The following is a 22,317-nucleotide window of genomic DNA, read 5'->3' as shown; positions in this document are numbered from 1 at the left end:
GACTGCAGCTCTGCTCTCCCTGCCCCTGTGGCTTCTACTCAGTTTCACTGGAAACTGAACAGAAGCGCAGGGGCTGGGAGAGCAGAGCTGCAGCATCTAGTCCGTTTCCAAACTTCCTGGGGGTGAAACTGACTGAAAGCTGCCAGGCAGCTTCCCTTTCTTTCCCAATCTTGACATATCATAGGACAACAGTTTACTGGGAGTGCCTGCTTTGGGGGGGCTGTAGCTCGGCTCCCCAAAATTCAATTTGCACTAAACTTGGAGAACTTGTAGAGTCCACTGAAGAATTTGCCACAAGTTTGGCATCTCTAGCCCACTGGGGGCCATCCTGTGCCTTCACGAACCAAGAAACCACAGATTGTTCAGGAAGTTGAAAAAAACGTGAAATGAACCACCAATTCAAGCAACTCAGCAAACCGAACAGAACCACCATTTTCGCAATCCATGCCCTTCCCTAGTAGGTACTACTATCACTATTTTCCTTATGTTAGTTTGAGGTTTCCAGAATAGCAAATTTGAATGCTGAGATAAGGAACTGTATATTCACTGCAGTGATTTAGATTATAATAATGCTGAAAGTGAGAAAGTAGAAAAGATCGACAAATAATTTTAGTAATAAGATTGAACAATGAGTGATACTTAAAGAAAATACAGTAATATATTTCCTCCAAAAGCAAGACTCGATATATCAGATGCAAATTTCTTTTGAAATTTTAACTCAGTTTTAAAATCTTTCTATCGACCTTTGAAAAAAGAGGAGTTTTAAAACGGTATGAAACCCCACACAGGAGAAAAACTTTCTAGATCGAAAGCATTCAGCTAGTTTCTACTAAATAGGCACTAAGAGGAAGGGATGTGTGTGGGGTTTTTTGCTTACCCTTTGAAAAGCATTTGATTTAGAATTGATGTACTGTATGTCAGTCAACTGTTAACTTTTGGTACAGGCAGACCAAAAAGGCAGCTACACCCACATTAAAAAGCAAAACAAAAAAACAACACCTGATATGAGGGGGTAATACTCCAGTCTGATCAGATTTCCATAATGTGTGCGCATACACACAAACTACAAAGCAAATTTGGGATTATGCAACCTCTTTCAAATGTGTCAGTCTGCCACTATATGTTCTGCAAATGCAGATGCTGAAATTAATGGCAGGAAACTTGTATTAACTGGAAGTTCTGTATCTGGATATTATAATTGCTGTTCTTAAGTGTAACGAAGAATAATGTCTGAAATATGCTCGCTCAGTGCTTCTAGACGCCATAGATTTCAGTAAGACAAAAGCATGTGGTGAGCCCCACCCCCCACCACTCCTGAAATTATTATTAAATTATTATTATTAAATTTTATTTGTATCCCGCCCTCCCCGCCTAGGCAGGCTCAGGGCGGCTAATCAGACTGATGTCCACAGACTTTGGGTCATATGTATTAGATCTGGACATCAGCCCTAGATTGGAGCAGGTTTGGACGCTAGTCTTGGCTTGACACTTCTGTGTGTAAAACAGCAGTAGAGAAAGATTACAGGCTTCGGTCATTCACCAGTAATGCAGGATTTCCCAATAAGTATGCTTTGGACTGTATGAAATGCTGCCTCCCATTATTATACATATACCCTGTGGGGTAGCAGCTGCTGTGACCTAGGGTGGCCAATGGGACCAGCTGCGGGCATGTATTCAATCACACACACACACTCCTGTTTGTGAGCTCTCCTGCCATCCATCCATCCTTCGGGATGTATTGTTTAAAACTATCAGGGAGAAGTATATGCATGCAACTGGGATGGCGTGTGAGGAAACTGATGTAGGAGAGATGGGGAAGTGGTGGGGAAGAGGGAGAGGCCAGCAGGAAAGGGGGGCACCAGAATTCTCTACCTGTTTCCCCCCCACACACACAAAAATAACCTGGAACCAGTCCTGAAGATTACAGAGTATCTTTCCCCTATTTGTTCTTACTACTTTATAACTTGGTTATTGCTTAGTGACAGAAGAGTCCCAAACGAGTCTGGAGGTTCATTCTTAATTATTTCCTATTTATTAGGGGCCTGCAGGAATACAGAAATATGACAGTAATCGTGCAGACAGGAAAGGGTCAATAACCATAGTTCATCCAACTAGTGACTAATATTCACACATTAACGGCAATAAGGTTGCCATGTTTTGTTTCTGGAACTGCTTTGTGAGCAGAAATTCATCTGGTGAAGCTTTTTCCAATAGTGCTTGTGGTTGCCTGTTAAAAATATTATTTCTGCTTGTCCTGTGGCTGTTAAAGCATAGGCGCTATGCAGGGATGGGGAGACTTAGTAACCCCTGTTTTTAAACCATTTCATGCATTTGAGGGGGCACAAAGCTGTTAAAAGGAAAACTGCTTCAGAAAGGAGGCTTGTCAGGCCCTAGCTAAGGTTCCCCCCTGCCCCCAGCATGAAAACATAAAAATAATATTTGTGGAAAATATAGGCAAACAATTTTCCATCATAACAGAATTATTTTACTTTGATCCTAACAGTATTAGATATTAGAAGTCTATGAAATGCGATGAATTGTTTGTACCTTTAATACATGTATCTGTTTTAATTACAAACATGCTGTCATATCCTTGAATTCAAAATTAAATTCTATCTAGTAATACCGATGCCTGCAGTTTAAAACTCCTTTTCCCTAGTGGCTTTTCCAATTATTTGGAATTTCAGTATGAAATGGTAGCTTTAGTTGCTCTAGTATACAGAAGTTGACCTTTAAAATTATGGTAGTGTTAGAGTTTGATATTTAATAACATGTATATTCACAATATTTTGCTATTGGGATAGATTTAATTAACTCCTTCAGGGCTCTCCCACCAGTGGAGAAAAAAGTCTATTACTGATAGTATAAATTGCTGTAAGGTTATTTGGGTCCCCACTGAGGAGAAAAGTGAGGTATAAATTAAGGAAATAAGCACTATAATTTGATGAGTCAGGTGTGGATTGCTGGCTTAAAAAAACAAGAGATTTTCTTTGAACCTATGTTGTGATGATGATGATGATGATGATGATGATGATGATGATGATGATGATGATGATGATGATGATGATGATGATGATGATGATATTGGATTTATATCCCGCCCTCCACTCCGAAGAGTCTCAGAGCGGCTCACAATCTCCTTTCCCTTCCTCCCCCACAACAGACACCCTGTGAGGTAGATGATGATATTGGATTTATATCCCGCCCTCCACTCCGAAGAGTCTCAGAGCGGCTCACAATCTCCTTTCCCTTCCTCCCCCACAACAGACACCCTGTGAGGTGGGTGGGGCTGGAGAGGGCTCTCACAGCAGCTGCCCTTTTAAAGACCTCTGCCAGAGCTATGGCTGACCCAAGGCCATTCCAGCAGGTGCAAGTGGAGGAGTGGGGAATCAAACCCGGTTCTCCCAGATAAGAGTCCGCACACTTAACCACTACACCAAACTGTTGTGGTGTTCAGACATTGGGAGAAGAGGGTAAAATTGTACCTTATTTGGTGTGACAAAACTCCTTGAACCATTTGTGCTTGAGCCAAAGAATTTATTCACTCTTTTTGAGCCTCTGACTATCAGTGTTTTATAAATCCAGGTGGGCAGCCGTGTTGGGTCTGAAGCAGTAGAACAAAGCAGGAGACAAGTAGCACCTTTAAAACCTTTTTGGTCTTAAAGGTGATACTTGACTCCGACTTTGTTCTAGTGTTTTATAAATTTATTTATTTAATAGTTAGATGTTTTTCCCGCCTTTCCCCTGTTGGAGCAAGAATCTACATAAACCCAGTCTGACAGCTACAGTATGACAGCTGGTGATCTAGCTGCCAGGCTAGGTCACAGTGACCTGATCAGCAGACCGGCTTGAGCCGGCAGAAGCCAAGTGATGCAATCTGCTGAGTCAGCACGGCCAGGATTGGCTGCTTGGACTATATATGATCTGTGTGTGCATCACACAGGTATCTCCCTGTGAGATGGTGGTTAGGCGAAGCACTTTGTCCGTGGAGGTGATATTGTATAGACTGCACAAGAGAGCACTTGTTGTGTATATATGTTAATACACCTTTTGGCACTAGTTGCACGTGTCTGCCTGATTTTCTTTCCTGAAGCCCTGTGTCGGGCAAGTCATCTCCCTCACTCTGCTACTCCCGCTCCGACAGGGTTATGGGCCCAGGACGCTTCCGCTGCGCGGAGGAGAGAGTTGAGAGTTGAGCTGACTGTGAGTTTGGAAAGAGCCGGAGGCGAGGAACGCCGGTGAAGGACACAGAAGCACCACCGTTCTCTGTTTGAGAGCCAGAGGGACGTCGGCAGCCAGCCGTGAGGAGGAGTCGGCACGATGGCTCAGCAACAGCTTGGAGTAGCCGTTGAGAAGCTCACCTCAGCCAACTACGCGGTGTGGAGCCTGAGAATGCAACACTACCTCAAGCGTGAAGGGCAATGGCTGTTCGAGAGTAACCCCCCTGCTGACTTATCTCCTGCCGAGACTGTGTTATCGGATAAGGCACTGGCCAACATAGTGCTATCTATAGGAGATGACCAGCTGGTTTATGTGCGAGGGAAGGACACTCCCAAGGCTGCCTGGGACGCGTTGAGTGCGGTGCATGTTAGCACCACTGCTGGTTCCCTCATGGCCTTGACAAGGAGGATGTTCCGCACCGTTATGCCGGCTGGAGGGTGTGTGAAAGATCACATCAAACGGCTAACGGACTGTTTCGTTGAGCTGGAGGCAAGAGGCAAGACTGTAGCTCCAGACGACAGAGTGTACATTTTGCTGTCGTCGTTGCCACCTGAGTACACTCCCCTGATAACTTCTCTGGAGACGGTGGACGTAGCGACCCTGACCATGGAATACGTCTGTGCCCACCTGCTTGACTTCCAAGAGAGAATTGCGGCCGTGAGCTGTCCGGGGGTGTCGGCCGGGCAGCGTGCTGTTATCGGTGTGTCCGGGAAGACAGCCAAGAACGAGCCAGCTTTTGCTGCTGGCAGGCGTCCGAAGGTGGAGGAAGTGGAGCCGACTGCGTTTGCAGTCCGTCGCTGCTATGGATGCGGGTCGTCGCAGCACCTGCTCCGAGCTTGCCCTGAGAGGGAGAAGAGGCGGGGGCGTGTGCGGCGAGAGCGGAGGACCGCCAGCCCGTGTGAGGAAGCAACCCGGCTGGTCACGTCTGCAGTAGAGAGCACAGGGTCTGCTTGGATTTTAGACTCCGGGGCAACGAGCCATCTCTGCTGCGAGAAGGAGTTGTTGAAAAACATTGACAGTCCTGAGCATAAGTATGTGAGATTGGCTGATGGGACCACTGCCAATTCTGTTTGCTCAGGCAATGTGGAATTTCCTGCACTGAACTGTATGTTGCAAAATGTGTTGTATGTACCCTCACTGCAGTCTAACCTGTTGAGTGTTAGTACACTGTTTGACCAGGGATACCAGGTGAGATTTGAGAAAACCTGCTGCAAAATCCTGGGAGGTGGGGGAAAGTTGCTTGTGACAGGAAAGAGGGAAGGTAAACTGTATGTGGTCCAGAGTGATTGTGCCCAGGTGGCTCAGGTGTCGAATGAGCCTGTGCACAATAATTGTATACATTTGCTCCATAGGAGACTTGGGCACTGCGGATTTAGGGCGTTAAAGAAAACCCTGGAGCTTGTGCCTAGTTTGAAAGTAAATCCTTGCAAATGTTACTTGGATTGCCAGGTCTGCAAGAAGACCAAAAGCAAGGCGTGTGCTGTTGCTAAAGAAAGCTCAAGGGAAAGCACACGAGCCCTGGAACTAGTCCATTTAGACGTTATTGGCCCATTGCCAAAGAGTCTGTCGGGGAGGAGATACTGCTTGGTGGCCACCGACGACCACACGAGGTACGCGTGGGTTTTCACCATGGTGCATAAGTCTGAGGTGCATAAGACATTCACCAAGTGGGTCAAAGCAGTGGAGAGACAATTAGGGGTTAATCTCCTAGCTGTACAAACCGACAGAGGGGGGGAATTCTTATCTAACCAGATGAAACGTTGGCTGGAGAACAAGGGCATCGCCCACCGTCTGACGAACCCGGCAACGCCCCGAGAAAATGGGCATGGGGCTGTATTGCAGAATGTGATGTATTGCATGTTAGAGGATGCACAACTGCCAATGACCTATTGGGCAGAAACCATACATGCAGCTGTTTTTTTGCAAAATAGGGTTTGGTGTAATACTGTGAAAAATGTGCCTTACAGGTTACTGTTGAACAAGACCCCAGATTTGAGTTCTTTAAAAGTCTTTGGGTCACGGGCTCGGGTTGGCATCCACTCCACGAGTAGCGGGGAGGGGGATGTCCGGGCAGAGAGCCTAATTTTTCTGGGCTACAAGCCAAGGGCCAGGTGTTATCGTTTCTGCAATAGCAAATGCAAGATAACACTTAGCAAGAGTGCCCAGTTCAATGAAGAAAGCAGCTGGCCAAGGTTGCACTCCTTGCAGAAACAATTTGTCCTGCTGCCAAGTAGCGATAACGATGTTGGAGCGCAGCCCAGAACTCCAGCCCAGGAGGTGGCACCCAGTGGGGCTGGAGAAGGTGAGCCGAATGCTGGCACAGAGCCTGACGAGCAGAGTCAGGAGGCAGAGCCTCAAATGCAGGAACTGGAGGTAAAGTGTGAGAGTCAGGAGGTTCAACACCCAATTACAGGGGCAGAGCAACCAGCCCAGGAGGTGGGAACAGAGCAACCCGAAGAAGACAAAGCTGGTCCAAGCACAGGGCCACGGGTGTCTGCCAGGTCCACCAAAGGCCAACGTCCCGCTAGGTACAAGTGTCCCTATGTCACTCTGACTGTCAATCCAGACCCACCCGGATTTGAGGAAATGTTAAAAGAAAAGGCTAAGAAATGGAAAGCCTGGGTGGCAGAGTGCGAGGCAAGGGAGAAGGAGGCTGAAGCCAAGCGTCTGAAAGAGCTGGCTGAACAGGAACACGATGATGTGTTTTACAATCATGATGAGTTCCTGAACGAATTCCGGAAAGGGTTCCGAGCTACGTAAATATGAACTGTAATGTTGCAGGTGGACATGTATGTAAACTGTGTAAAGTGTTTTGGTGCACTGGGTTTAAATAGATTAGGAGGTGTGTTGGAGCAAGAATCTACATAAACCCAGTCTGACAGCTACAGTATGACAGCTGGTGATCTAGCTGCCAGGCTAGGTCACAGTGACCTGATCAGCAGACCGGCTTGAGCCGGCAGAAGCCAAGTGATGCAATCTGCTGAGTCAGCACGGCCAGGATTGGCTGCTTGGACTATATATGATCTGTGTGTGCATCACACAGGTATCTCCCTGTGAGATGGTGGTTAGGCGAAGCACTTTGTCCGTGGAGGTGATATTGTATAGACTGCACAAGAGAGCACTTGTTGTGTATATATGTTAATACACCTTTTGGCACTAGTTGCACGTGTCTGCCTGATTTTCTTTCCTGAAGCCCTGTGTCGGGCAAGTCATCTCCCTCACTCTGCTACTCCCGCTCCGACATCCCCGCACACTGGGTTCAGGGCAGCTCACAGCAATTAAAAACACAGATAATACAATAACAATATTTCATAGTTCTAGAAATTTTTAGGCATTAGATACGGCAAGATGGCTCACAAACCTAGGAGTGCTCTCCTATAAGTCTATAAAACTGCTCAAGATTAAACAGAGCAGTGGGGAATCACCTCCAGTAGTCGCTAAACATACCAGGTCAGGGGGTAGAGCAGAGGAGGCCAGAATAAATGAGACACCTGTTGCCTCAGCCAAAGGCCTGGTGGAACATCTCCATTTTACAGGTCCTGTGGAACAGAAGGTGATCACACAGGGTTCTGGTCTCACTCAGGAGAGTGTTCCACCAGGCTGGGGCCAGAGCTGAAAAGGCTCTGGTTGAGGCTAAATGGATGTTCTTCAGAAGGGACCACTTGCAGCTGTTGTTTGGATGAGTGTAATGCTCTTCAAGGGACATAGCAGGAGAAGCGGTTCTGTAGATATATAGGTCCCCAACCTCTCAGAACTTTGTAGGACAATACCATAACCTTGAACTGGATTCAGTACTTCACCGGGAGTCAATGCAAATGGCAGAGCATTGGTCGGGTATGCACTCTTAGAGGTGCCCCTGTAAGGACATGCACTGCTGCGTTTTGATCCTGTTGGAGTTCCCAAGACCACCACAAGGGCAGCCCAGCATAGAGCAAGTTGCAGTAATCCAGCCTGGAGGTGACCATTGAAAGGTTGGCTGTGGCTAGGTCACAGGGAGAAAGAGAGGGAACCAATTGCCTGACCAGCCGAAGATGGTAAAAAGCTGTTCTGGCAATGGCCATGACCTTGGCCTCCATAGCAAGTGAGGCATCCAAACTCCTCGCTGTTGGAGTCAGTGATACCCTATCGAGCATTGGGACCTGGATCCCTAAATGCACCTCTCCGCAACTCAGGCACAGGACCTCCATCTTTGATCGATTCAGTTTCAGGCAGCTCTGCTGCAATCACCCAGCCACAGCTTCTAATGTCCTGGCCAGAACCTCTGGGGCAGTATCCAGTCACTCATCCATCAACAGATACAGTTGGGTATTAGCATACTGGCAACAACCTAGCCCAAACCTCCAGATCAGTTGAGCGAGGGGGTGCGTATAGATGTTAAACAATATAGGGAAGAGGAATGTCCCCTATGGAATGCTGCACGTCAGAGGGTAGCTTGGTGAAAGCCTCCCCTCAATCGCCATCCTCTGCTCCCATCCATGGGGAAACGAGGTAAGTCACTACAAAGGAGCTCCTCTTAGCCTCACCTCAGCAAGGTGGTGGGCCATAAGGTCAAAATCAACCATGTCAGATCTAGTAACATAAACTGTTAGATCTAGTAACACAAACATGTACACTGTGTCTGATAACATTTCCAAGAGAGAGCTAACCAGATGACTCTTACTTTCTGCCTGAGGTTGGTTGTATTCAGAAACAGGAAGAAACCACAATTTGTTTATGATGTCAGTGAGCTTCAATTCCTTGGGCTTTCATGCACTATTCAGATCGAAGCCATGCTTGTGCGACAGTCCAAACAAAGTCTGATGTGACATCTACATAGGACACTTGAACAAACAGATGTTGGTTTCTTGCTCCCAAGCTGGGGGGAAAGACCAGCTGGAACAACATTGTGTGTTGTTCAATGTGACACACCCACACCTACTTTGCAATAGCTCCTCTGTTTCCTGCATTTGAGACAGCCATGGAAGAACACTGTAGCTTGCCCAAGGATTTTGTGTGTGTGTGTCAAGAGATTGTCATACTTGTCCAAGGCAGATCGTTGTAGTCTAGTGCTTCTTGCTTCATGCAGCATTTCCTAACCAAAGCTCTTGTTTTATAGCACCCACACAGGATTACAGAACACTTTTTAAGGGTATTAGAAATTGAATCCAGGCACACCTTTAAGAGTTTATTGAATGAGCTTTCCAGAATGATTTTGCTATATATTCCTGCATCTCATGAAGCAGGAAGTTGAAATAATGTTGCTGGGAAAGTCTTTTGATCTTGGAGTCAGGGCTCCCAAACGGTAGGCGTTCTCAATAAGAGGAGCAACCCCATCTTCCAAGGCTAATGATGAAGCCAGCCACAACGTCAAAAAGGAACAAACCTCTTGATTTTGCTCTGCTCGTTCATTTATCCCATGGAATTTAAGGTTCCATTCTCTCAGTTTACTTTCAAGGTGTGTGTGTGTGTGTGTATCGCAACCAAACTTCAGCTTGCTGGAGGGATTTTTTTTTTTTTTTTTTGTGAGCAGAGGTGGCCATTTCAAATGAAGAGTCTGCGGTCTGAGTAACAAAGGATAGGGTCTCATTCATTTTCTTTAGTTCGTCTTTAATAGGGCTTACAGCCTTAGCAATACAGTCTCCTATGTTTTCTTCAAGATGGGAAATAGAAGCAAAAAAAATCCTGACTTGAGAGAGACACCCCCCCCCCTTGGGATCAAGGGGCCTACTGTCCATCATCTTGGTGGTTGAGTCATTGCTCTTGGAGGGTTTGCGCCGTTGTTTTCTGGAGGGGAAGAGATAGGTTGCCATAGACTGAAAAGTCATTGAAGGTTTAGTTTTTCCTGGGTTTTGCTTACCCATCCTAAAGTCAGAGTAGAGGGCTCCTGAAGTTTTGGGAATGGAGCCTGGGAAGGACAGGAACCTGAGTGAGGTAGAATGCCATAGACGCCACTCTCCAAATAATCCATTTTATCCCGGGGAATGTAGTTTGGAGATGAGCTGTAATTCCAGAGGATCCCTAGGTCCCACCTGGAGGCTGGCTTCACTAAGAGAAACATCTCTGTTGTCTGGAGATCAGTTGTAACAGCACAGGAAATCTCCAGGTGCCATCTGAATATAGATGGCAGTTAACGTAGAGCCTCGATTAATACAGGTTTTCAACCATCAGAAGTCTAATGACAAGATATTCTCTTGGAATAATTTAAGTTTGTGTGTTCTATGTGGGGCCACTGCCTATAAACGTGTGATGGTCAGGGGTGGGGAGGAATGCTGCCCCAGGACAAAACTGAATGAAGTCATGGCACATACATTTCTCAATAGTTTACATACAGCACAACTTCCTGAGCTGGCAACTCTACTTTGCTCTGCTGCAGGGAACAAATTAGCAAGAGTAACAGAAGCAAGTTACAAAGCAGTAAAATGTTGCCCAGTAGTCTTCTACCTAGAAACCAGTTAGGCAGTTTATTTGAACGAGTAGCCAGAGACCCATCTAGGTTCAAGGGAATATATGCTGCAACTGTTACTTCTCATTAATCTCATCACCACCTCCATGTCAGCCATTTATCTATGAAAGGTGCTTATCAGCACCAAGAACCAATGTTGCACTTTAAATTCACAAGAGCTCATCCCACCTCCTTCAACATAGCTATTACCATAGTTTAGAGGCAAAGAAAGCAGCAACTTAATGCCAGCAGTTCCTCCTAAAAGAAAGGGTTTTTTGTCTTCTCTCAACAATTTGTCAATTGTCACACAGTTTTGTCAGGGCCACACGGAGCTGAACAGCCAGCCAGTCAGCAATTAAGACAAAACCTGTATGTAGAGGCCCCAGGACTCTAAGAAGGAGGATTTGTGGCCTGTTATGAGACTAATGGTTTCACATTGACCACAGTAACAATATGTGCACAATGTTATATTGGACATATAATTGTGAGAGGGTTGCCAAGTCCAATTCAAGAAATATCTGGGGACTTTGGGGGTGGAGCCAGGAGACTTTGGGGGTGGAGCCAAGAGCAAGGGTGCGACAAGCATAATTGAACTTCAAGGGAGTTCTGGCCATCACATTTAAAGGGACTGCACATCTTTTTAAATGCCTTCCTTCCAAAGGAAATAATGAAGGATAGGGGCACCTTCTTTTGGGGCTCATAGAATTGGACCCCCTGGTCCAATCTTTTTGAAACTTGGGAGGTATTTTGGGGAGAGGCACTAGATGCTATACTGAAATTTGGTGTCTCTATCTCAAAAAACAGGCCCCCCAGAGCCCCCATATCCACAGATCAATTCCTCATCATTCCTAATGGGAATCGTTCATGGAGGTGGATGATGGCTCTGGGGGCGGGGCTTCCCCCGCCGGCCAGCTGGCTGGGGGAGGGGGGAAGCCTGTAAAACTGGGGGATCCCCCTCTGGGACCTGGGGATTGGGAAGCCTACCCTGTGTGGATATACATAGCTCAGTGGAACAGTAGTAGACTTTGGATGAAAGAGGTCCAAGATTCAATCTTTGGTTGTTAACCTAAGCTAAAATATCAAGTTGCCAGCCAGAGCCTAGAGATCTGTTGGAATTACAACTGATCTCCAGACTACAAGAGATCAGTTCCACTGAAGAAAACGGCTGCTCTGGTGGGTAGGCTGTATGGAATTATCACAGAGGGCCTTCCTCTTCTCAAACTCCACCCTGCCCAAGCTATAGCCTCCAACATCCAGGAACTCCTAACCCACAGGCAATCTTATCTAGGAAGACACAAGGCCTGGAGACAAATGTTCTATCCCTTTAATTGCAGTTTAATAGACGATTATTTACCCGACGATCTTTACCTCCATATCATGAAAGCCTTCTGCTGCTAGTTCCACACAGCAAGACTCTATTGAAGGGTTTTTTCCACTCTAGTTGGCAACCGTATCCCATCTGCTGCTCAACCCAGAGAGAGTAGCGCAAAAAAAAGTAACTTCCTACAGCTGCCGTCTCAACTACACCTTGTTTTCCCTTCTGCCCAGCCCCACTTCCCCCACAAGTGGCCAAGGCGGGGAGGGCTGGCAACCTTTCCCAGCAACCTTTATCCTTTGAACTGCAGTTGGAAATATGTATATAACCCTGCCTACTGCAGGCCCGGCAACACTGAACAAATCACCAAAACAGTCTTACCTCAGAGACAGACACATATCACATGCTTCTCTGTGTCCCTTCCATCAACCCACCTCAGAAAGGGCTGCCGCTCTGCTGTAGCCTCATGAAGAATTTCCTTAAAGGCCATGATGGCTGCCTCTTTCCTGTAATTCCCTCCCTTCCTCCTCCCCACTGGGGAAGCTGCTAGCCAGAGGCTGTTGCTAAGTGACCAATGTTGCCCTCAGCTGAATATAATGCCAGTCCACCTGCCAAAGCAGTTGTTTTCACGGGGGAGAGAGATCTTTTGTCCGGAGTTCAGTTGTGATTCCAGATCTTCAGGCTCCACCTGGAGGTTGCCTACTCTAGACCTGGCAGCACCTTTGGGTGACTTGATGCCACCTGACTGACATGACTTAACTAGGCCTGACTACTCGCTCCTGTTCAGTAGCAGCCCCCTCCCCCAATGGCAGCCAGTGTGTCAGCAGTTGCCAACTCCAGGTTGGGAAATTCCTGGAGATTTGAGGGGTGGAGCCTGAAGAGGGTACAGTTTGTGGAAGGGTGGGACCTCAGACAGACACAATGCCATAGACTCCGCCCTCCAAATCAGCCATTTCCTCCTGTGGAACAACTGTTGCCAATCTCCAGGTGAGGGCTGGAGATCACTCAGAATTACAGTAGCTCTCCAGATGTTAGAAATCAGCTCATCTTGAGTCGGGGAGAGTGAATGGGTGAGTGGGAAGACAGCAAGGTGGGGGGGGGCACTTGCCCAGAGTCTCTTTCTAGAGCCCATTGTATTTTTCTTCACAATGGGCCTTTTTCCTGGTAGGGTTGTGATGTTTTAAATATTTGCTAAATCCTCAAGGCATCCAAGTCATCATTTACTGCTGAATTCCCAAGACCTATTTTGCAGTCAGAGCTTTCATCAGAGCAACGAGTTATGTCCCAAGAAAAAGATGACGGATGATTAAGAATGAGTAAATGCTTTCTGTGTCAATGAAACAAGCTCAGCTACCTGCTGGCAAATGCTAGACACACCCGCACCTACATTCATTTTGAGATTTGCTTCCAACCTTAGGGATGATGGTTTATTATTCTATTTCTCATACCTTTACATGCTGAAACACTATCTCATCCAAGGCCAGGGTTGGTCTCACTGTGGGGTGTTGCACTAGTAAGTTGTTATAGGTCATTTGCAGTATGGATCCTTATGCAATGTTTTCCTCCAGCAGAAAGTACTTCTGCCAGCAGAAAAGGGGAGAGCAAGTTCTCATTGATTTTCCCCTCCTGCTTCATCTCTCATGCTATCCCCAGGAGCCCATCACCACCTGAAACACAAACTTAGATAGCACAGGCAGAAATCTCCAACAGGAAGGGAGAGAGAGGTCAGAAAGATTGCTTCAGCTAGTGCTGTGCCAAGGGATGCCACAAAAGACTCAAACCTAGAGATAGTGTGCCAGGGACAGATTTTTAAAATATTATTGATTTGTGTCCCCCTTTCTTCTCAGTGGGGACCCAAAGTGCTTTACATTGTTCTCCTCTCCACCATTTTGTCCTCGTAACAGGTCTGTGAGGTCCATTAGGTTGAGAGAACATAGGATTGCCAAGTTCAATTCCAGAAATATCTGGGGACTTTGGGGGTGGAGCCAGGAGACTTTGGGGGTGGAGCCAGGAGACACTGGGGTGGAGCTAGGAGCAAGGGTGTGACAAACACAATTGAACTCCTTCCCTCCACCCTCCCCTTCTCCAATTCCACCCCAGAGGCGGAGCGGGTGACACCACCGCGCTGCTGCTGCCTCTTCCCCGCCCCACCGCAGCCGCTCCTCCAAGATGGGCCCAGCCTGAGCCCATCTCGGAGGAGCAGCCACGGAGCAGCCAAGGCGAAACCAGAGAAGGGGAGGGGAGGGTGGAGGCAGGCCAGGAGCACGGCGAGCCGCGAGCCCGGGTCCTAGAAGGACCCAGACTCGGGGCCCGCCACGCTCCTGGCCTGCCCCCCCCCCCGACTCCACCTCAAAGGCGGAGCGGGCGATGCCGCTGCCACCCCCTCCCCGCCCCATCCCAGCTGCTCCTCCAAGATAGGCCCAGCCTGAGCCCATCTTGGAGGAGCAGCCATGGTGAAGCAGAGAAGAGGCGGCAGCAACGCAGCGGCGTCGCGCGCTCCGAGATGGGGCGGCTCGCCACGCTCCTTGGCGCCGTTTCCCCCCTCCCCCCGCTTCCGTTTATTTGGGGAGCAGGGGAAGAGGCTGGAAATCCTGGGGTCCCCCGCCAGGGCAGGAGGGTTGTGAAGCCTAAGAGAACATGACTGGCCCAAGGTCACCTAGCAGACCTCCATGGCACAAGTGAGGATTTGAATCTCTCAGATACTAGTCTGACACTCTTAACTAGTACTGGCTGATTCATGTGTAAAACTCAGGACTACCAGGTGATATTATACTGAAATAGCATATTACACTTCCACAGGGTAGCTGTCTACTGCAGACGTGTGTGTATGTATGACAACAAGCTTTTATTGGAGCACAAGCCTTTGTTCAATAGAGTCCTAGTAATAATTTATTTTCCTTATGTCAGGATGTCCTTACATAAACATTATATATTGCCATCTGATAGATTGTGAAAACCTTACATATGGGATCGCTGTTGCCCCGTCATCTTGAGACGAGTCACCATCTAATAATCACCTAATCATCCAGCGCTTCTTTCACAATCCAATGATGAAAAAAACAAAACTCCCTTGCTAGCTTCCGGTTTGCTTTAGAGCATCATTCAAAGGGCTGGAATTGATCTGAATGACCCTACGTGGCTGGAACCTGCTTATCTTTAGGATAGTTAACTCCCATATGAACTTGCCTGTTGATATCTATGCCAGGGGCACATCTCTAGGTACTGCAATCTTTAGAAGTTATGGAAGGACATATCTGTAGTGGTGGCCCAATAGCAGAACTTCCCTCCTTACTCATGCAGATTTGGTATGAACATTAACATCCTTTTGGTGCCAACTGAACCTTTTTGCCAATGCTTTTAAGTCGCAAAGTAGCCACTTATTACAATTATGTATGGTTTTATTGCTGGATTTGTTGTACAGATTTCTTAAATACCGTATTTTTCGGACCATAAGGCGCTCCGGACCATAGGACGCACCTTCCTCCTGGGGGGTGATCCGCTGCCTCCGCCTCCGATCCCGGCGCTTCCCCCGCGCCTGCCTGCCTGGCTCCAGCTTCTTCCAGCAAGCGCTGGGATCGCTCCACGCTGCCCCCACTGCAAACCCAGCGCTTTGCGAGCGCCGGCTGTGGAGGGGGCGGCGTGCTTTCTCCGTGCCTGTCTGCCTGGCTCCAGCTCTGATGCTTAAAGCAAGCGCTGGGATCGGAGGGCTGGAGCCAGGCAGGCAGGCGCGGGGGACGCGCCAGGATCGGAGGCGGAGGCAACGGATCGCCCCCCCCCGGAGGAAGGTACCTTCGCTCCAAAAGACGCACACACTTTCCCCCCCACTTTTTTTTTTGGGGGGGAGTGCGTCTTATGGTCCAAAAATACGATAATTAATTTTGATCCTGGGTTACTTTGAGTTCTTCTAATACAAAAAGAGCAGGATAATTTTTAAAAATCCTATTTATAATTGGTTTTGTACAGGAAGACAATAGATTAGGCCTTAGTCTGTAAAAAGGCAAAGGTAGTCCCCTGTGCAAGCACCAGTTGTTTTCAACTCTGGGGTGACGTTGCTTTCACAACGTTTTCACGGCAGACGTTTTACGTGGTGGTTTGCCATTGCCTTCCCCAGTCATCTACACTTTCCCCCCAGCAAGCTGGGTACTCATTTTACTGACCAGTCACCTAGAATCATAGAATAATAGAGTTGGAAGGGACTCTCAGGGTCATCTAGTCCAGCCCCCTGCACAATACAGGAAATTCACAAATACTTTCCCCTAAATTCACAGGATCTGCATTGCTGTCAGATGGCCATCTAACACCTGTTTAAAAACCTCCAAGGAAGGAGAGCCCACCATCTCCCGAGGAAGCCTGTTCCACTGAGGAATTGCTCTGTCAGGAAGTTCTTCCTAATGTTAAGCCAGAAACACTTCTGATTCAATTTCAACCCGTTGGTTCTGGTCCTACCTTCTGGGGCCACAGAAAACAATTCCACACCATCCTCAACATGACAGCCCTTCAAGCATTCCTCACCTCTCAGCTGCTTCGTCTCCAGACTAAACATGCCCTTCAACTTTTCTTCATAGGACTTGGTCTCCAGACTCACCATTTTTGTCACCCTACTCTGGATCCCTTCCAGCTTGTCTACATCCTTAAAATGCGGTGTCCAAAACTGAACACAATACTCCAGGTGAGGTCTTACCAGAGTGAAATGATACCATCACCTCATGTGATCTGGACGCTATACTTTTGTTAATACAGCCCAAAATTGCATTTGCCTTTTAGCCACCGCATCACGTTGTTGACTCATGTTCAGCGTATGGTCCACTAAGACACCTAGATCCTTTTTGCACATACTACTGCCAAGACATCTCTCTCCCATCCCATCCCATGTATTGGATTTTTCCTACCTAAATGCAGAACTTTATATTTATTCCTGTTAAAATTCATTTTATTAGTTTCAGTCCAGTTTTCCAGCCTGTCAAGATCATCCTGTATCCTGGTTCTGTCTTCTACTGTATTTGCTACCCCTCCCAATTTAGTATCATCTACAAATTTAATAAGCATTCCCTCTATTCCTTCATCCAAATCATTTATAAAGATGTTGAACAAAACAAGTCCCAGGACAGATCCTTGAGGCACTCCACTTGTCACTCTTCTCCAAGAGGATGAGGAACCATTCACACTCTTTTGATGCAATCTGCCAACCAGTTATAGATCCACCTAATGGTAACAGGATCCAAACCACATTTTACCAACTTGTCAATAAGGATGTATGTGGAACCTTATCAAAAGCCTTACTGAAATCAAGATAAACTATGACCAATTTCACATTAGACCTTTAATCCTGGTTTAGCTCTGTCCTCAAGCTAACATTCTACACTAAAATAATAGAACCATAGAATCACAGAGTTGGTTTCTCTGATTCTCCAATTCTAGTGTAGAATGTCAGTTTGGGGACAGGGCTAAACCAGGATTAAAACTCTAGTGCGAAACTGGTCTATGTCTACAGCATTCCCCTGATCCAGCAAGGTAGTAACTTTCTAAAAAAAAAGAGAGAGATAAGTCTGACAAGACTTGTTCTTGAGAAACCCATGCTGGCTCTTAGTAATCACAACCATCCTTTCTAAATGTGCCAGGACTGGCTGACTGATTTGTTCTAAAACTTTTCCAGATATAGATGTCAAACTGACGGATTGGTAGTTACCTGGATCCTCCTTTTCCCCCTTCTCGAAGATGGGGGACATTTGCCTGCCTCCAGTCTTCCGGCACCTCACCTGTTCTCCAAAAATTCTAAAAAATAATGGTCACAGGCTTGGAAATTACATCCACAAGCTCTTTTAGTACCCTTAGATGCAGTTAATTTGGCCCTGAGGACTTTGTTTCATTTAAAGAAACTAGGTGCTTATGTGCTACCCCTATGCTGATCCTAGGTTGGAACTCCATACCCTCATTATATGTTGTTTTTGCCATGTTGAGTACTGTTTCCCTCAGAAGAGAAGACTGAGGAAAAATAGGAATTGAGCAGTTTGACCCTCTCATCACCTGTTACAATTTCACGTTCCAGTCCTCGCAACAGGCCTACCATGTCCTTGCTTCTCCTTACTTTGAACATAAGAAAATAACTTTTCTTGTTTTTAACATCTCTGGCTAGCCTAAGTTCATACTGAGCTTTAGCTTTCCAAACTCTTTCAGTACAAGCACTGGTGATTGGTTTATAGTCATCCTTGGTTATAAGGCCCTTCTTCCATTTCCTAAATGAGTCTTTTTTATTTATCAGGTCTTTAGAAAGCTCTTTATGGAGCTACCTTGGCTTCTTAAGGCTTCTCCCATTTTTTCTTCTCATAGGAATCTCACTTCTTTCATAGCACCCTGACAGGCTTTTCCCTGCCTGAGTCCTAAGCACCAATTTAGCAAACGTAGCACATGGGTTGCTGCTGACCAGTTAGCTTGAGCAAAAATCCTCACCAGAACTTCCAGCAATCTCTGAATCCACACCTTCTCCTCTTGGTACATTGGTCAGGTGTTTTCCTCCCTTCTTCAGCTACCCCTGTACATCTTGATTATCATACCCGATGTCCTCTGGGCTAGTTGAGGATAATGCTCACCCTTTTGCTACGTGGACCTTTGCTTCTCCCCATCTACCACTTGCCAGGCATTCAGCCAAAGTAACAAGTTGCCTACACCCCTTCTGTTTGGAGTCATGTCGGGTGGATCCTGCCAATGTCAGGTTTGAGCTGTCTGTGCAGAAAATTAAATCTGTATAATACAGTTGCCTTGTTTTAAAATGTTAAGTAGAGACCATTACAGCTTAAGTACAAATCCCATCATCATCATTTTACAGCATAGTGTATAATAGAATTTTGAACAGAACGGACTAAATCTTCACCAAAATTGCCCAGGTCTCTTCCATTCTATCAAACTTTAAAAACGCACAAACATTATTGAAGTAGAATGACCCTGTTGTATGTCCTCATCGGGGGACTTTTCTCAATTAATGAATCCATTCGCCATGGAATGGCTTTGGGTTAGCCACAGCTCTCGCAGGCGTTGTCCTTGAGGGGGCAGCTGCTGTGAGAGTCCTCACATCTCACAGGGTGTCTGTTGTGGGGGGGGGGGAGAAGATATAGGAGACTGTAAGCCACTCTTGAGTCTCTGATTCAGAGAGAAGGGCAGGGTATAAATCTGCAGTCTTATTGTTATTATTACATTTGGCCCAGCTGTTGATGATTTGAACAGGAAAAATTGAGGATCAGCTTTGCTGTAATGAAGTATGCTCCATGTATAAAGAAACAGACTTGACTCTCACCTTTTTCCATTGAAGTGTGGGGAGTGTGTGCACCATGTTCGGTTCCTCCACACAGCGCAGACTCCCCTTTCACCCCACACTGTTCCTGAAGCTTCATTGGATTTGGATTTATATCCCGCCCTCCACTCCGAAGAGTCTCAGAGCGGCTCACAATCTCCTTTACCTTCCTCCCTCACCACAGACACCCTGTGAGGTAGATGAAGATATTGGATTTATATCCCGCCCTCCACTCCGAAGAGTCTCAGAGCGGCTCACAATTTCCTTTACCTTCCTCCCCCACAACAGACACCCTGTGAGGTAGATGAAGATATTGGATTTATATCCCGCCCTCCACTCCGAAGAGTCTCAGAGCGGCTCACAATCTCCTTTACCTTCCTCCCCCACAACAGACACCCTGTAAGGTAGATGAAGATATTGGATTTATATCCCGCCCTCCACTCTGAAGAGTCTCAGAGCGGCTCACAATCTCCTTTACCTCCCTCCCCCACAACAGACACCCTGTGAGGTGGGTGGGGCTGGAGAGGGCTCTCACAGTAGCTGCCCTTTCAAGGATAACCTCTGCCAGAGCTATGGCTGACACAAGGCCATGCTAGCAGGTGCAAGTGGAGGAGTGGGGAATCAAACCAGGTTCTCCCAGATAAGAGTCCGCACACTTAACCACTACACCAAACTGGTTTCATGGCCCTCTGACAGCACAATTTCAAGGCAGACTGAAAAGGTGTGTGTGGGGGGGAATAAGCAAAAGAACAGCTCCCCACCCCCAGCGCTGGTGGAATTATTTTCTGCCATCAAAAAACTTAGGCAGCAGCCCAGCCATTGTGGTAGCTGGGGAAGGAGTTCCACAACTACTACTTTAGGTGGCTTTCAAGTACAGAGTTTTGTGAGAACACTGGCAGGCAATCCTGGGGTAGTTTCAGTGATGTTATCAATTTATTCACAGATGCTTTTATGTTACAGCAACAATTGTGTGGTCATTTACCACACAGATGTCACAGCCCCCTTACAAATCAGCTAGGTGACACAACTTGTATTACAATGGCTCATTATTCCCCGGAACACCAAGAAAAGATATTGGATGCAGTTATTTGTTTCAGGCTACAGTCTAATGCACACTCATTTGGGATTAAGTCCCACTGTGTTCACAGGTCAAAAGCCCAGTAAACAGCCTGATTTTTTTTTCTTCTCAATCATTTAGGAAAAGGAAAACTGGTGGTGTAAGAAACAATATAAATTCACAAATGTACACATTTATGCCATCAGCACGATACCAATGTAATACACAGCCCAACTGCACTTTCCCTTATCTCAATACAATGGTGGAGCTGGACATTTATTGTTGCTTTATAATTTTATTGTAAGCTGCTTGGGCAAGAGGGTTGAGTGGGTTGAATGCCAGGGGAGCAAATAAGTCAAAAACATGACAATTTCAGGAAGATCTGACATCTTAACCCTAAACACTTGTAAATGTTCAAATTACACTTCTTTTGAGGTTGTGTTGAGCTGGGAGGTTAAGGTATCACACAAGAAACTGTAGTTGTCCTATAAGCTCAAAACTTTCAAATGCAGGCATGAGCGTGGTGTCAGAAGCATAGGAACTTTCTACCCACATGGCTGGGTCCAGTTACCTAATTCTCATTTGTCCTTTCCAAAAAGAGCTATGGAAACAGTCACTCAAAGGAACATTTGTATCCCTCTAAATGGTTATTGCCCATTAGTGGGCAGTAGAAAATAAGCTGGGCAAGAATTCTCATATTTCAAGTGGTGCTACAGACCAAATTTTTTTAGAATACAGGCAGGAAATGTGCAGGCTCTAACATGCTATTAGTGCTCTTTCAAAGGAACCTGGCTCTGATTTGAAACACAATACAGAGGCTTTTCTTTAGCTATGATAATTGCAGGAACTTAGGGAGAGGACAAAAAACGCTTATGGGTCAACAAGAAGTAGCTCGCGCTCATTTCCTTTTTCAGCATACGGTGTGATAATCTATCAAGATTTCTTTTCCCAAATAAAGGATTCAATTCCTTAATTGATGGCAATGATTTCAGAATACAGTAGAAGAAATTCAACACAGCCACCAATGAACCTGACATTTGGCATGCTCCTAACTAATAAGCTAATACAATTCAAGTAGGCAGAATAGCTGTGTCCCCCTAATTAAAAAAATATTTTCAACATGAGATTCAGTTCTGAAAGCTCTGGGTTGGTTCAGTTTGACAAGCACCTTCTTTGTCCAAGGTCTACCAAAAGCTTTTCTCTGATAGCTGTTGCTTCTATGTGCCTCCTCATACAATAAGAGTTCCAGGTTCCTGGAACTAGCTCTAAGAGCTTCCTTATTATTCTCTTAAATTCACTGTCAATGGAGACCTGTTGGCCCTGACTAGCTGGTTCGGTGCCTTTGTACAGACTGAGCTTTTATAAACAAAAGTCCTATAAGCAGAAATCCCACAGCCAGATGACCAAGGTCAAAATGCCTCTACTTGAAAAATTACAGAGATGTTTGCATACACAGGGGACAAAACATTTAGAAAGAAATAACTATCTCCAAAGTCAACTGGAGAAAGTGCCGAGTGCCTGAGAGATGCTGAGGAATCCAATAAAAAAGGTCGCTTTTTGCTGAGGTCGCAAAAGCTAGCATTGTATTATTGGCAGCAAACCTTCTCCCCACTGTTTTCTTCAACCGAGGGCCAAACTAGATGTGATGGGATCCTGGTGCCTGCCGCAAAGATGCTGCCATGTAAAAATAATTTTAAAATGCTGTGAGGGCCTGATTTTGATCAGGCTCGCAACGTGGTGGGCTGAGGCACTCTTGCTGCCCTGTATATGCTTTATAAAGTGATAACAGTTGCATCCTCCCCCCTTGATGGGCACTGGGGGGCGGGGACAAGAGGCAGTGTGTTACAGGCCTAGTCTTGATCAGACCCTCACGACACTTTAAAATGACTTTTAAAATAACAGCCTTGTCCTCACGGCAACCGTGAGAATGTGGTCACATCTAGTCTGTTCCTGATAAGCAGCCTCTTCTCTTAGGCTGAAGCCTGCAGAAGACCAAGTTTTATCTTATCGTATACAAG

This window comes from Heteronotia binoei, chromosome 13 (genome assembly GCF_032191835.1).
Source record: "Heteronotia binoei isolate CCM8104 ecotype False Entrance Well chromosome 13, APGP_CSIRO_Hbin_v1, whole genome shotgun sequence".
Lineage (NCBI taxonomy): Eukaryota > Metazoa > Chordata > Lepidosauria > Squamata > Gekkonidae > Heteronotia > Heteronotia binoei.
Note: the sequence above shows the minus strand (reverse complement) of the source record.